Here is a 15,777-nt window from a genome sequence, read left to right on the forward strand (position 1 = left end):
TAAACAAGACGGCTGATAAGTAAGAATACTTTTTATAGTTATTCATAACCAAAATGATTTGTTATCAATACTTCTTCGTGCAATTAATATTTTTGAATATTACAGAATGCCTATTTCCTTATAATGGCATCATTACACCTTATTTGCATAAATCGGAAAACAACGTTATCTGACTTTGGTCTTAGTGTAGATTATTTTTAATTGTGGTAGAAGCAGGTCACAGATCTCGGAGTTGTTGGATATGGATTCGTAAGTTATTTTTAAACGTTTCAAAAGATACTGACTCGTGTGTTTGTATCTTCTAAAAAATAACTAAAAAATAAACATTTTGACTATGTAACTGGGTTTTTTGGGGGTTTGTTTTATTCATCTATTTACTTATTTTTAATTTAATGTGATCATGATTTCCTTTATGTTTACATGTACCTTACACCTGATCGCAGCCTTTAAACGAAGACAATACACAAATTGGTTTTAAGACATCGTGATTGGTCATAGAAAAGGACCTGACTACCACGTGTTTATTGTATAACAAATATTGCCTGCGATATCTCATAAACATTATAGAAGGTTCTGAAGTTCGAAAAACCATTTACATACGAATGGAGAAAGCAATCACACCGAGGTCACACTCGTGATGTCCCTTTATTTATAAGCTACCTCAAACGTTTGTTTGTATTTCATATTTTCTCCAGTATTTACTATCATCTTACAGTATAACATGAAATATTCCTGGAACAATAAGATTATATCACATATTGATACCCTATCAGTGTCAAAGACCAGTTTGGGACGTGGATCAAAAATCTGTAAATCTGCATTCATAAAATAATGTATAATACATATAGCCAGCAAACATTATTAAAACCTCGCAGGAGTTTGTAAATTGGAATTTGTACATAATTGCTCACAGAATCATCGTTCTTTGTACCAATAGCATGGTGACATGATGTTGACATGATAACTTGTAATGGGTTAATATTCACTGGTCTCAATAAAGACCTTTTTTTGCAGCTCTATGACAAGTTTTAACATGAAAGTTGAAGAACAAATCACTGTCCTTGATAATTTATTGGACGTTATGAACACATTGGCTTCAATAACTGTTTATTAAGCTCCGTAAAACTGTTTTACTTATCATATTTCATATACAGGTGACAGCTAATGGGCCTCCTGTTCTGTAAAAAAATGACCTTGACCCCGAATGCTCCAACTACATATATGTGAAGGAGCATATTCTAAACACGCAGAAAACAATCGGAACTCCTCGGATGTAACTTTGTTACCATGACCTCGGATGTGACACAAGAACATCCATTTTTAAACTTAATAACTAATTTTATATAACTGGTTGACACCGAGGACACAGCCACCTCGGAAAGTGTCAGTTCACCGATACTGTATGCTGTACGTAAGAAATTATTACATTTAAAGTACGACAATAGAAGTTCAACATTTCAACAACTAATTCATTTTCTTATGTCCAGTTAGGGTGTAATTATCTTTTCCGGCGAAGAACAAGTTTGAATTTCTTACATATTCCTACCCCTCTGACATATGAGGTAATGTGTCACATCCGACGAGTTCCGATTTCCCATGACATAGGGAGAATTTCATACAAAACTAAACTGGTAATTTCTACATACAATTTTCCAATAGAGATGTACATGTAGTACTAATGCAAATCTCCTTTTTAAATATCTCATTTATCATTTTATCAACGGGGTAGTCCTGTGATTGACGATATCTAAGTTCTGTCACAAGTTTTATAAAACCAGGGGTGTACAATTCTACGCCAGGAAACGAGAATTTCATGTCAAAACTACGGACTTCTTGTCCCTTTCTAAACGATTCCTGAGAAGTGAATGCATTGTTTACCACACTATACATGTAAGACTTATGGCTAAACTAGATAATGTAATGAAAACAAAATCCTTCGTACTGATAACATTACATCATTTGATTAAAACTGGAAAACAAGTACAAGAAATACACTAAAACATGAATAACATATATGTATTACGTAATATGTATAAAAATGTATTACAGAAACCTAACAAGTTTATTTTCTCAATAGAAATTAATGAATATCATTGTATTCTGGTTTTTTTTATAATGTCAATTTTAATCATGGTCATTTGCCTGTTTAACATTGATAGAGTTTGGAATGACCTGTTTGCGACATATTGAATAAATTATCATTTGGATACGTGTCAAACAAACATCGCATTTGAATGCTTCATATTTGTTCCTATCTGATTAGTAATACAATATAAGAGTTTCTTAGGTAAAATAATTTGCTTAAGTGTATAATTCTTTTGTCTCGTTGTAATGTTGTACTAGATACTCCACACTATACTTCATCACTGGAACACCTTTCTTAGACTTGAAGATCCTCATTCCCGGATATGTAAACTCGTCGTCCTTACTACCAAATATGTCTACAGTTCGGTTTGTATTTACACAAACAACACTGACAGTCTGAACATCTCTCTCATTTACATCGTTAGTTTGACTAAGACGAGATTTCTCACCTACAGCTGTAGTCTCACGTTGATGAGGGATTTCACATACAATGTGAGTCTCACTATCACTCTCATTTACAGTCCCGTTATACGGTCAGTTACTGTATCTATATTACCATACTCTACAACGCCAGCCTTCCTAATGTGAGACGATGAAGCCAATTGCCAGTTATCTACGGCAGGCGTTCCCGGGTGATGTCGAAAACCTGATGAATTACTAAGTCTTATGTCATTGTTACTATTTGACCTCCCTACAACAATATGTCATATCGTGCCCCTTTGCATGTAATACTGGTGATTGGAGGGGACTTCCACTACAAAATTCGAACTTGCTGGCCGTCGCGCCAGCACGAATTCCGATATGTTCCCTACCGGTAGACGTCGTCCATACTAGTTTATTAACTTCGTTTGGGTTGTCTCCATGTTTGGTATGTGATTCAAGGGGACATGGCTGGCTTTTGTAAGTTTTCCCTTTTGTATGTGTCATGAGGTGTGTCTGTAGGTCTTTTGCCAGGTTTAACCTCTTACCACAGACATCACATATGTAAGGTTTCTCTCCTGTATGTGTCCTGAGGTGTTTCTGTAGGTCACCTGTCTGTTTAAACCCCTTACCACAGACATCACATTTGTAAGGTTTCTCTCCAGTATGTGTCCTGAGGTGAGTATAGAGGGCACTTTTCTGACTAAACCCCTTACCACAGACATCACATATGTAAGGTTTCTCTCCTGTATGTGTCCTGAGGTGTTTCTGTAGGTCACCTGTCTGTTTAAACCCCTTACCACAGACATCACATTTGTAAGGTTTCTCTCCAGTATGTGTCCTGAGGTGAGTATAGAGGGCACTTTTCTGACTAAACTCCTTACCACAGACATCACATATGTAAGGTTTCTCTCTTGTATGTGTTCTGAGGTGTGTCTGTAGATTTTGTGCCATGTGAAACCCCTTACCACAGACATCACATGTGTAAAGTTTCTCTCCTGTATGTATCTTGATGTGTGTCTGCAGTTTATCTTTTCTATCAAACCTCTTACCACATGTATCACATTTGCAAGGTGTCTTTCCTGTATGTATCCTGAGGTGTCTCTGTAGGTTACTTGCCTGACTAAACCCCTTATCACAGACATCACATTTGTAAGGTTTCTCTCCTGTATGTGTCCTGATGTGTCTCTGAAGGTCATGTGCCCGACCCATAATAAAACCCCTTACCACACACATCACATTTGTAAGTTTTCTCTCCGGTATGTATCCTGAGGTGTATCTGTAGGTTTTGTGTCACACTAAACCCCTTACCAAACACATCACATGTGTAAGGTTTCTCTCCGGTATGTATCCTGAGGTGTCTCTGTAGGTCACTTGCCTGACTAAACCCCTTACCACACACATCACATGTGTAAGGTTTCTCTCCGGTATGTATCCTGAGGTGTCTCTGTAGGTTACTTGCCTGACTAAACCCCTTATCACAGACATCACATTTGTAAGGTTTCTCTTCTGTATGTGTCCCGAGATGTGTCTTAAGTTCATATTTCCAATTAAACCCCTTACCACAGACATCACATTTGTAAGTTTTCTCTCCTGTATGTATTCTAAGGTGTGTCTGTAGGCCACCTCTCTGACTAAATCCCTTACCACAAAAATCACAGGAGTAAAGCATCTCTACATGTTCATTATGTGTTCTAAGATGTGTCTGTAGGTCTCGTGAACGACAAAGACCTTCACCACAAACAATGCATACAAAACGTTTTTCTCCTGTGTGTGTCATGATGTTTTTCTTCAGATATTCGTGCCACACTTGACCTCTCACCATAGACAACACCTGTAGATGACTTCACTCCTCTAAAGTTTTTAGGTGTATTGTAAAATATTGAATGCGTAATCCCCTTACCACATACAGCACACGGGTAGGGTTTCTCATACTGTATGTGTCCTAAGGAGTTTCTGAATCTCACTTAACACATTAAATATAGAGCATAGAACTCACAGTCAAGGCTACTCGTCACTGTATTCTAGAATACACCCAGTTCAGACCTGTAAATGCTCTAGATCTAGTTCTATCTCCGTTGTAAGTCAGTAATCCGCTGGTGAAATATTTCTGAAAAGATAAAACCAGATAACTTTATAGTGTAAATGAGAAAAACGATCGTATAATTTCGGTATATTTACTTACCTTCCATACTCGTTTAAAGTGAGAATAAGTTTCTTTATAGTTTTAGTTTCCTTCATTGTTGATCTCTTTTTTTTTAATTTCGACATTTCTCTATGATACTTATTCTTTCAGGACATGTTTTAATAATTTAACTTCATATGTTACACCCATTTCTATTGGTTAGATCTTTGAGGTTACTTTTACATACACCGAAAAGTTGTACGTCACGTATTATGACGTTATAAAATATAAAACATTTTCGCGGGGGATTTTAAAAGCCGGCACAGTTATTGGCCAAAGTGAATTATTGGATAAGATATTCAATGCGCCACTACTCAATTAGTTTTATTGTAAACGTTAGTAAAAATTACGGAAATTCATGCCTAATTAGTACCTGATTGAGTTATCTGAATCCAATTATAAGCGTTATTCTCGATATATTTTTGGGGTTACGAAGTCATGGGAAAAAACCGAAGAACCTTCTTAGCTTCTATGAAGACTGTCCTTACGTTTTTGTCTATGACTTCAAATTCCAAAAGATATTGAGAATAATGCTTAAATCAATTCAGGCAGATTTACAGATAAAAGAAACCCGTATTCAAAACGTAAATATTTTAATTCTTACTGAGGTTGTACTCAATGAAACTACTTAATAAATCCTAGTTTTGTTTATAGCATTGTAAGTTTTTATTTTGAATTCATAAATATGCTATTCGGTTAGTATCAGACTTACAGCTACTCGTGTATGTACATGTATGCGGTGGTCAGTTGTCAGTTATCTACACACACATGGTGGTCATCATCATAATCCCCGGTTAGCCTTGTGTTAACAAGGAATGGATATATTTTGTGAGCGGTGGGGGTAGTAGATATCAGGTATTATATCATGGCCAAAATACTGAGTGTGTAATTCTCCCTGCTCTCGTTGTACTAACCATTATAAATAGAGCTGGCCAGTGATGTATCAGGGAGACAGCTACACAGGGCCAGACAGAGAGAGGGAGCTATACTGGAGCACACGAACATGTGTGTGGGTCCCATTCTTTTATGTATCATATGCAGAACATTTTTACCGTTCACCAAGCACTATCACACCATAATCAACTTCGACAAGCAAACGCACATTAGAGCTTCAATGCAATCCGCGATATGATATTTTGCAATACTTTCAACATTTAACTTGTTCTTCATTAATTGACTCTGAACAAATTATCATTGTTATGCCCATTATCACCTTTTATGGATACAGTAAATAAATTTCGCGTTCATCAAGTGTTTAATATTCCAGTAGCTATGCCTCTATCTTCCAATTCAAAATCTTTAAAACGTCAAGGTTGTGGAGCTTGTAAACTAGTTGCCAGAGATATATTGCTGTAATCCCAGAAGCTTCTAAATATATGTTTTTAAATGACCATGGTACTCGTATTTGTTTCCATCCTTTTTTTATAAACAATGTCAGCTTACTTCCCCTGTATATCCAATCAATCTAAGTACTCATTGCATAGTTACCCTGTTTACAAATAATAAGTTGAAATAACAACAAATATTGTGTCACAATTGTTATACCAGACTCGGATGTTGAATTGATGCCAAATGTTCATTTCACGCATTGTACAATTGACTACCTTATCAAAATTTGTGTATTCCCCGCGCATTACTTTGAAACGAATATCAGAAAGCTCTAAATCATCTTCAACTAATCTGACTAACTGTTGTGCAACTATCGGTGAACTCAGATTATGACCCTCGTAAACCTTCTCCGCTAAAGATAAAATGCGTTGAGCAAATAGTTGTACAGGTTCATTGGGCCTTTGCGTGATTTGTTTTAATAGAGCAAAAGCATGTGATGCTCCCTGAATGTCGCAAAAACAACGAGTAAGTTGGTGTTTTATTTCAGCCCAATCAGGCCTTCAATGCCTTTGATATAGCGTTGTATAAATTCACAAACAGGACCTGTGGAAGATTGAAGCGCAAGTAGGTTTTCTTATTGTGATAGCCAGTAATTTGTGCCTGTTTATCAATGTCCCGCATCCATTGTTCAAATTGCGAGCGATCCCCATTGAAAAGTTTTCCTGCACACCAAGAATTGTGTGCAAGGATCAATTTATTAGTTGTGTTTTCTAAAAGTTTAAGCCTCTGAAACTGATTATGAATTAAATTTATGACACTTGCGGCGTTGGCCGTTAAAAGTTTAATAGCAAATTATGTAGAGGTGTGTTGTGGTTCTGTGGATTGTTCAGTAGACATTGTGAATATGTGTTGTGTGTATTTTAAGATTTGAAAGTAAATATGAAATTAACAAAAAATAAAAGAAGGGAGTGATCTGCCCTTGATCTATGGAAGAGGTCAGATTTTCAGCTCCACGAAAACTTTTCATTCTAAAGAAGTTCTACATGAATTTAAGCAATTTTTCTCATCGTAGAAGATCAGCCTAAAGATTGTGAAGTTATAAGTGACATTCACATTATATTTGTGGTGAATATAACCTAAAAAATCAACTATGTCCGAAGCCAGATCCTACGCGGAGGCAACAATGGCCGACACTGATCAGGTGAGGAACACAGCAAAACCAGTTTTCATTAAAGACGTTGTCTTTTTTGGAGTGCCTAATCCGCCCAGAGATCAATGGTTAAACCATACAGAACTATACAAAGCAATTTCACACGTAGTTCCAGCAGAAAATATTGCTGGCTTACAAAGAGTTCGCGGGCTCTGGAGAATTTACATGGACAATAACGAAACAAGAACAAAATTCCTCACCGGAAACTTCTCCCTTCGTGGGAAAAGCGTTAATGTCTATATGACAAATCCGGGAAGTCTTTATAATGAACAGGAAGATACCGTAAGAGTCAGAATAAAAAAATATACCCCTCTCCGCTGACGACGGCCAAATTAAAAGAACTCTGACTCTGAAGGGTTGTGATATCAAAAGCTTCTTCAGAGAAAAAACTTCGAGTAGATGGAAGGTTAACCAACTGCGAAACTGGAGACAGAATCGCCCTGATAAAGGATATGAAAAACCCACTTCCCAAAGTGATGGAAATAGGCCGATACAGGGCTGTTATAACCCACAGAGGACAGCCAAATGACAAACTCAACTGCAACAAATGTCTACAGTCAGGCCACACTTCAAAAGACTGTCAAAACGAAGTAGTGTGCCGCTTATGTAAAGGCACTGGTCATGTAATGACGGAGTGTCCAACGATTCTTAACAACACGTCATCTGACACCTCATCATCAAGTGATGAAGAGACGGGTAATGAAAGTGACGTCGACACAGAAATCGAACTCACACAACCCACAACACAGGAAACATCATCTACCTGCAGCAACGCTAGTAATCCAGAAGAACACGTGCCTCAAGATGATCATCACCCACCAACTCAAACTTCCAGTCCCCCAAAAAAGAACAAAAAAGAAAGTGAAATCCAAAAAATGTAAGACCAAAAAACAAAAAATATGTGTCCAGTACACTAGACAGTTTTTCGTTACGAAATTAGATAAATCTACCCCTAGAACACCAGCTTCAAGAAAATCAACCAGTATATCAAATGAGGTAAGGTCGCCATTAAGCCCCCTCACAGATGATAGACAACCTAAGAAAGCAAAAGAAGTTGGTGAATGATGATCCCTCCAGGACAATTAACAATAAATGACAAAGAAATAAGAAAATTTAATGAAGATTTTATTAAGACAAAGTAATGAAATTCTACAAATATGATAATATTATATTGAAAACATACATTTATGTACCAGTTACAATGAATATATGTTTATGTATACATATATTTATATTATATTTGAATAACTCAATGGAATTTATTCTAGCAAAAAATAGAAAGAAAAGTGAAAAATATCAATATGTCATACATAACACGTATAATTTAAGTGTGTTTATCACCCAAGTAAAGTAATTAAGAGTGAATTTAGAATATTAGATATATATTCTATTAATATAAGTATGCTTAATCTATATATATATATTCTATACACATATGTGCAAACATATGGAAATATATTACTGTATGTATTTATTTCATTTTCACCAAACAAATGCAACATAAGCAAAAACAAACAAACAAAAAATATAATAAATAAACATGTAATCCAAACAACCTGATCTATAATGTCAAATAAAATACATTGCATTACATTAAACACACAGGGCTTACGAGAAAAACAAAAAAGAAACAGATTTTATCAATGGGTTAAAGAACAAAAAGCCAATATTGTATGCATACAAGAAACACACTTCACCAAACAAATAATTAAATTCATCAATACAGAATGGCAAGGGGATATGATACACAACTATGGCACTAGTCAAAGCAGAGGTGTTTCAATCCTTCTAAGAAAGAATTTGAATCATGAAATAATGAATACATGGTCTGATGAAAATGGGCGTTGTATCATGGTCAATTTAAAAATAAATGAAAACATATTTACCATTATCAACATATATGCACCAAATGACAAGCATAATAGAAATAGGTTTTTCAAAAAAATAAACAAACAAATTACAGAATTTCAGCAAGGCCCAATTATCATTGGAGGTGACTGGAATGATATACAAGAACATATAGATAGAAAATCTGTAAGAAAAATTCAAAAATGTGTACATAATCTCAAAACTCTCAAAAAAGAATTGAAATTAATAGACATGTGGAGATTAAAAAACCCTCATAAACAACAATTCACATGGAGAAGAAAAAACTCAAATACAGAAGCTAGTAGAATTGATTATTTTTTAACATCAAGGGAGATAACAACAAAACTCATTAAAACAGATATTCGTCCAGCAATGATCAAACATACAGATCACCTAGCAGTGTCAATAATAATAGATAACACTAATCCAAATAGGGGCCCTGGCTACTGGAAATTTAACAAAAGTCTCTTAAGCAATAAAGAGTACAAAGAACTTATTAAAAACATTATAAAAAATTACAACACACAAGTTAATAACAAAACCATTGACGCTAACACTGCATGGGAACTATGCAAAATTGAAATAAAAGAAACATCAATTGCATTCAGTAAAAAAATTGCAAAAACAACCAAAAATGAAGTAGAAGAAATTGAAAAATCACTACAAAAATTAAACGAAAAACAAGAAAGTGAAAATAATACCATTATCAAAAATGAACTAGAGACTAAACTAGAAAACCTATACAGTAAAAAAGCATATGGAGCACAAATAAGATCAAGAGTTAACTGGATAGAAAAAGGAGAAAAAAACACAAAATATTTTCTGTCTCTAGAAAAAAAAAAGACAAATAAAAAAAAGCTATAACAAAAATCAACAATGAAAATGAAATACTGCTAACCAAACAAGAAGATGTACTCAAAGGAATAACACAATATTATAAAAAACTATACACAACTAATAACACTGATCGAAACAAATATTATCCTACATAGAGAATACACAAATTGAAAACAAATTAAAAAAAGAAGAGAGCCAATCCTGTGATGGACTCATCAAAACTGAAGAAATAAAAGAAGCTATAAATCACATGAAATTAAATAAGTCACCAGGTATTGATGGATTGACTGTTGAATTTTACAAAGAATTTTGGCCACAACTAGAAATCATATTACTAAAAAGCTTCAACGAAAGCTTCAATAAAAACGAATTAACAACATCACAAAAACAGGGTATTCTTTCATTATTGTACAAAAAAGGAGACCCATTAAACCTAAAAAATGGCGCCCAATAACACTATTAAACACTGACTATAAAATATTAGCAAGATGCTTATCGCAAAGAATGAAAGCAGTTCTTCCACAAATAATAAACTCTGATCAAAATGGTTTCATTAAAGGGAGATACATTGGGTATAATATAAGGCAGGTCAAAGATATTATTGAACATACAAAAAAAAAAAATATTCAGGGAGCAATACTATTTTTAGATTTTGTAAAAGCATTTGATACTGTTGAATTGGAATTTCTTTATCAAACACTCACTAAATTTGGCTTTAATAATCACTTTATAAAATGGATTAAAATACTCTATAATAACATAAACAGCAAAATCTGCAACAATGGATGGATTTCAGAACCAATAAACATATCTAGAGGTATTCGGCAAGGCTGCCCTGCATCATCACTACTATTCGTAATGGTGGCTGAAATCATGGCAACAAGAATAAGGAATGACAAAACCATATTAGGAATAACAATTAAAAATAATCAAACACGACCATACAAAATATCCCAACTGGCAGACGATACTACACTATTTTTAAAATCAAAACAAGACATACAAAAATCACTAAACATAATAGAAACTTTTGGCACATATTCAGGACTGGTGCTCAACAGAGAAAAAACAAAAGGAATAAGACTAGGAACTAATACTAATATTGAAGATAACTTTGAGAACATCACATGGACTGAGGAAATAATTAAAGCACTAGGAATACAATTCTGTCTCAATCATAACAAAATGCTGGAAATAAATTGGAAGGAAAAAATAGACAAAATAAAAAAAAAATAATAGACAACTGGAAAATGCGAAAACTAACCATAATAGGAAGAATACAAGTCGTAAAATCCCTACTATTACCACAACTTACATTCCTAATTTCAACACTATATATTAACCAAAACACAGTCAAACATCATTGAAAAAGTAATTTACAACTATATCTGGGATGGTAAGAAGGAAAAAGTAAAAAGAAGAACAATGATTAAACCATATATTGAAGGTGGTTTAAACAACATAGACCTACAAGCACATATAGACACAATAAGAGTAAGCTGGTTAAAAAAATTGAAAACCGAAAACACTGCACTATGGAAAATTATCCCTCAGCTTGAGCTAAATAAATTTGGTCCAAACTATCTTATATGTAAAATGAACAATGATAATTTAAAAAACATTCCAAAAAATGAAAATCTTTCACCATTTTACTTTGAAATGATATCTGCATCAATGAAATTGAAAAAATCAGTAGAACCAAAACATTACAATACAATACTTTCACAAATAATATGGGGTAACAAGTATATAAAATTTAGCGGCAAACCTTTACATTTCAAAAACTGGATAGAATCAGGAATAATTACAGTTAAAGATTTACTAAACAACAACCGCAAAATAGATGATAATGATTTATTTCGAAAAATCAATCAAAAAAGTAATTGGTTATCAGAAATATCCAAAATTAAAAAAGCCATACCCAAGACATGGCTTGAGGAAATATCGAATAGTAATGTCAACATACAAAATTTCACAATAAAAACTAAAGATGACCTTGTAATAAAACTCCCAAAGCAAGAACCAATTAAATTAGAAAAATGCAAAAATCAAACTATATATCAGTATTTTGTAAATCAAAGATCGAAAAACCCATAGCTACCATTTACTGGGAAAAAAACTAACAGTATAAAAGATATAAATATCATGGTAAGATCATCAAATGAATTCATCTTTAATGAATTACAAAACAACAAATTAAAAGAATTTAGATGGAAACTTTTGAATAAAATCTTAGCATCAAAAGAAGCATTGCATAGATGGAAAATAAGCGAGTCACCAAACTGTAATCACTGCAACATTAAAGAAGACTATGAACATTATTTCATATAAATGTAAATATCTAAAACCATTCCACAATAAATTAAAACAAATCTTTGAAACCCTAGGCTACAACAGAGACATGATAACTTTAAAAAATCTAGTATTAGGATATAAAATTGCATACCCAAAATACAAAGAAATAAATAAACTTTTAACAGTAATAGGGTACAGTATATACAAAGGATATTACATCAGTGAAGCAAAAACAAAACAAATTAACATAACAAACATTTTAAAACAAAACATACAAATAATAATTGATGAGAACAAATACAGAAAAATAAACTGTAAAACCTTCCTAGAAGCTGTTCCTCTTCTCTAATGATTACATAAACACAAAACTCCAATTCTCTTCAGGCCATTTCTTTACTATTCTTAAATCCTTTTTTGTGAACCTGGAATAAAACAAAAATGAAATAAACCATAAAATTAAATAAACAACAAATCCTTTTTCTAATATTTCAAAATATATAAACAAAAATCAATAACAACAAACACAAGCTAGATGCCTAGGCCTACACATATACAAGGTCACGAACTGTAAACACAGCGACCCCGCACACACATGTACACTGTACACTTGAGAAACGAGCTCGAGGCCGCAAAAGGGATTTTCTAAAGTAATAAATTAGACATACTAAATAATATTTAAATACATAAGAACCACCACATACATCTCAAAGAGTATGCATAATTCTTTAATATCACATCTATTTATACATGTATATCGCATAGTTATAGGCTACTGTTGATATATCATAAAGTCTACCACATACACCACGTGGCTCTAGGAGACTCAAAACCAGATGATATTTCGAATATAAGTAAAACTATTTAAAACAAAACAAACATCAAGAAAAAAAATATTTATATACACACAGAAACACATTATGTAGACTCTTAGTACTATTGTATATATGTAAATTGTAATACTTACTTCATGCATGGTAGCGAATGAGAGCGGTGAGCAAAATGAACGTAAGCCGCTGGAGTGAATGAAGACACGTGTGTAATTGGTACGGTGACTGTTTGTTAAAATTATACAGCTAATTCATATAATGTTCGTCATATCGAGTACATTAGCCTGAGTTCCTTATATAAATGTGAACTCTATATATATCGACCGTTCGGACCTGACTTCTAGTGATAATATTAAATACTACTTCATGATTGTTTTGAAATTAAATGTAACATTATGTGAAACATTATATTCTAAAATGATTATATGTATAAAACCTGTAAACGAATATTTGAATTTGATTTTATTTAAGAACTCTTAAAGTAACTTTTTTTGAATGGATGTGTAAACAATGATTGTATATGTAATTAATATGAAAATGGTGGAAGTGCATAATTAAAATAATTAATTAAAATATGGAAATTGGTATGGAAGTCCTTCTGTGAAAGGAAAAACATTGTTATTTTACATGCATATATTGAATAATAATTAAAAAAAAAACAAAAAAAAAAAATAAAATAAAATAAAATATCGAAGGTGGGCAAACTAAAAGCAAATGTTCACAAAAATGGATCAATAATGCAAAAGCTACATACCTGTAAACCGGTGATAAGTAGCTAGTGGAAGTACTTCTGAAGTGACCAAAACACCCAAGGTTCAAATCACACGTCACGGCGCCATTGTGATGTTTATATCTTTGTTAATTCGTAGGTCTTAAGTCGTAGATTATGTGGTGTGTGTAGATGTGAAATTGCTGATGTAGAACTCAAATGCAGACTGGTAACTGAACGTTTATTGAGTCTAAGGAATCGATTGGCCTTACATGGTAACAACCGTACTTATATAGACCTGAATATCGGTTGTATAATTCATGTTATATAACACATACATATGTTGTTATTTACAGTATTATTAAGGTACTCTTGACCATTCAGATATGATGGGACATGGCAGACCCCATGTTATTCAAAATTACTCTTGACCAGTTAGATATGACACGACAGACCACACCCAATGCTAACAGTTTCGATCGTTGTTCATATTGTAATACACAAACATTATACTTCAATAATTTTGTAATAGTATATAATACCTTTACCTAACACCACGATAAGCCACATGCTGGCTGTATATATTACCATGATCGTCGATAGGCCCCCAATTATTGTAAAATTTCCAACATTCTGATGATGTTATTATATTGTAAAATTTCCAACATTCTGATGATGTTATTATATTGTAAAATTTCCAACATTATAATGATGTTATTATATTGTAAAATTTCCAACATTCTGATGATGTTATTATATTGTAAAATTTCCAACATTCTGATGATGTTATTATATTGTAAAATTTCCAACATTCTAATGATGTTATTATATTGTAAAATTTCCAACATTCTGATGATGTTATTATATTGTAAAATTTCCAACATTCTGATGATGTTATTATATTGTAAAATTTCCAACATTCTGATGATGTTATTATATTGTAAAATTCCCAACATTCTGATGATGTTATTATATTGTAAAATTTCCAACATTCTGATGATGTTATTATATTGTAAAATTTCCAACATTCTGATGATGTTATTATATTGTAAAATTTCCAACATTCTGATGATGTTATTATATTGTAAAATTTCCGACATTCTGATGATGTTATTATATTGTAAAATTTCCGACATTCTGATGATGTTATTATATTGTAAAATTTCCAACATTCTGATGATGTTATTATATTGTAAAATTTCCGACATTCTGATGATGTTATTATATTGTAAAATTTCCAACATTCTGATGATGTTATTATATTGTAAAATTTCCGACATTCTGATGATATTATTATATTGTAAAATTTCCGACATTCTGATGATGTTATTATATTGTAAAATTTCCGACATTCTGATGATGTTATTATATTGTAAAATTTCCGACATTCTGATGATGTTATTATATTGTAAAATTTCCGACATTCTGATGATGTTATTATATTGTAAAATTTCCAACATTCTGATGATGTTATTATATTGTAAAATTTCCAACATTCTGATGATGTTATTATATTGTAAAATTTCCGACATTCTGATGATGTTATTATATTGTAAAATTTCCGACATTCTGATGATGTTATTATATTGTAAAATTTCCGACATTCTGATGATGTTATTATATTGTAAAATTTCCGACATTCTGATGATGTTATTATATTGTAAAATTTCCAACATTCTGATGATGTTATTATATTGTAAAATTTCCAACATTCTGATGATGTTATTATATTGTAAAATTTCCAACATTCTGATGATGTTATTATATTGTAAAATTTCCAACATTCTGATGATGTTATTATATTGTAAAATTTCCAACATTCTGATGATGTTATTATATTGTAAAATATCCGACATTCTGATGATGTTATTATATTGTAAAATTTCCGACATTCTGATGATGTTATTATATTGTAAAATTTCCGACATTCTGATGATGTTATTATATTGTAAAATTTCCGACATTCTGATGATGTTATTATATTGTAAAAAATTTCCAACATTCTGATGAT

At 32.5% G+C, this 15,777-nt stretch overlaps 1 pseudogene; it reads right to left on the bottom strand.

Moving 5' to 3' along the window:
* LOC138305749 (zinc finger protein 208-like) overlaps positions 1 to 15,777 on the bottom strand; it is a 170,077-nt pseudogene that overhangs the window by 14,230 nt on the left and 140,070 nt on the right.

This window comes from Argopecten irradians, chromosome 13, assembly GCF_041381155.1.
Source record: "Argopecten irradians isolate NY chromosome 13, Ai_NY, whole genome shotgun sequence".
NCBI classification, from domain to species: Eukaryota; Metazoa; Mollusca; class Bivalvia; order Pectinida; family Pectinidae; genus Argopecten; species Argopecten irradians.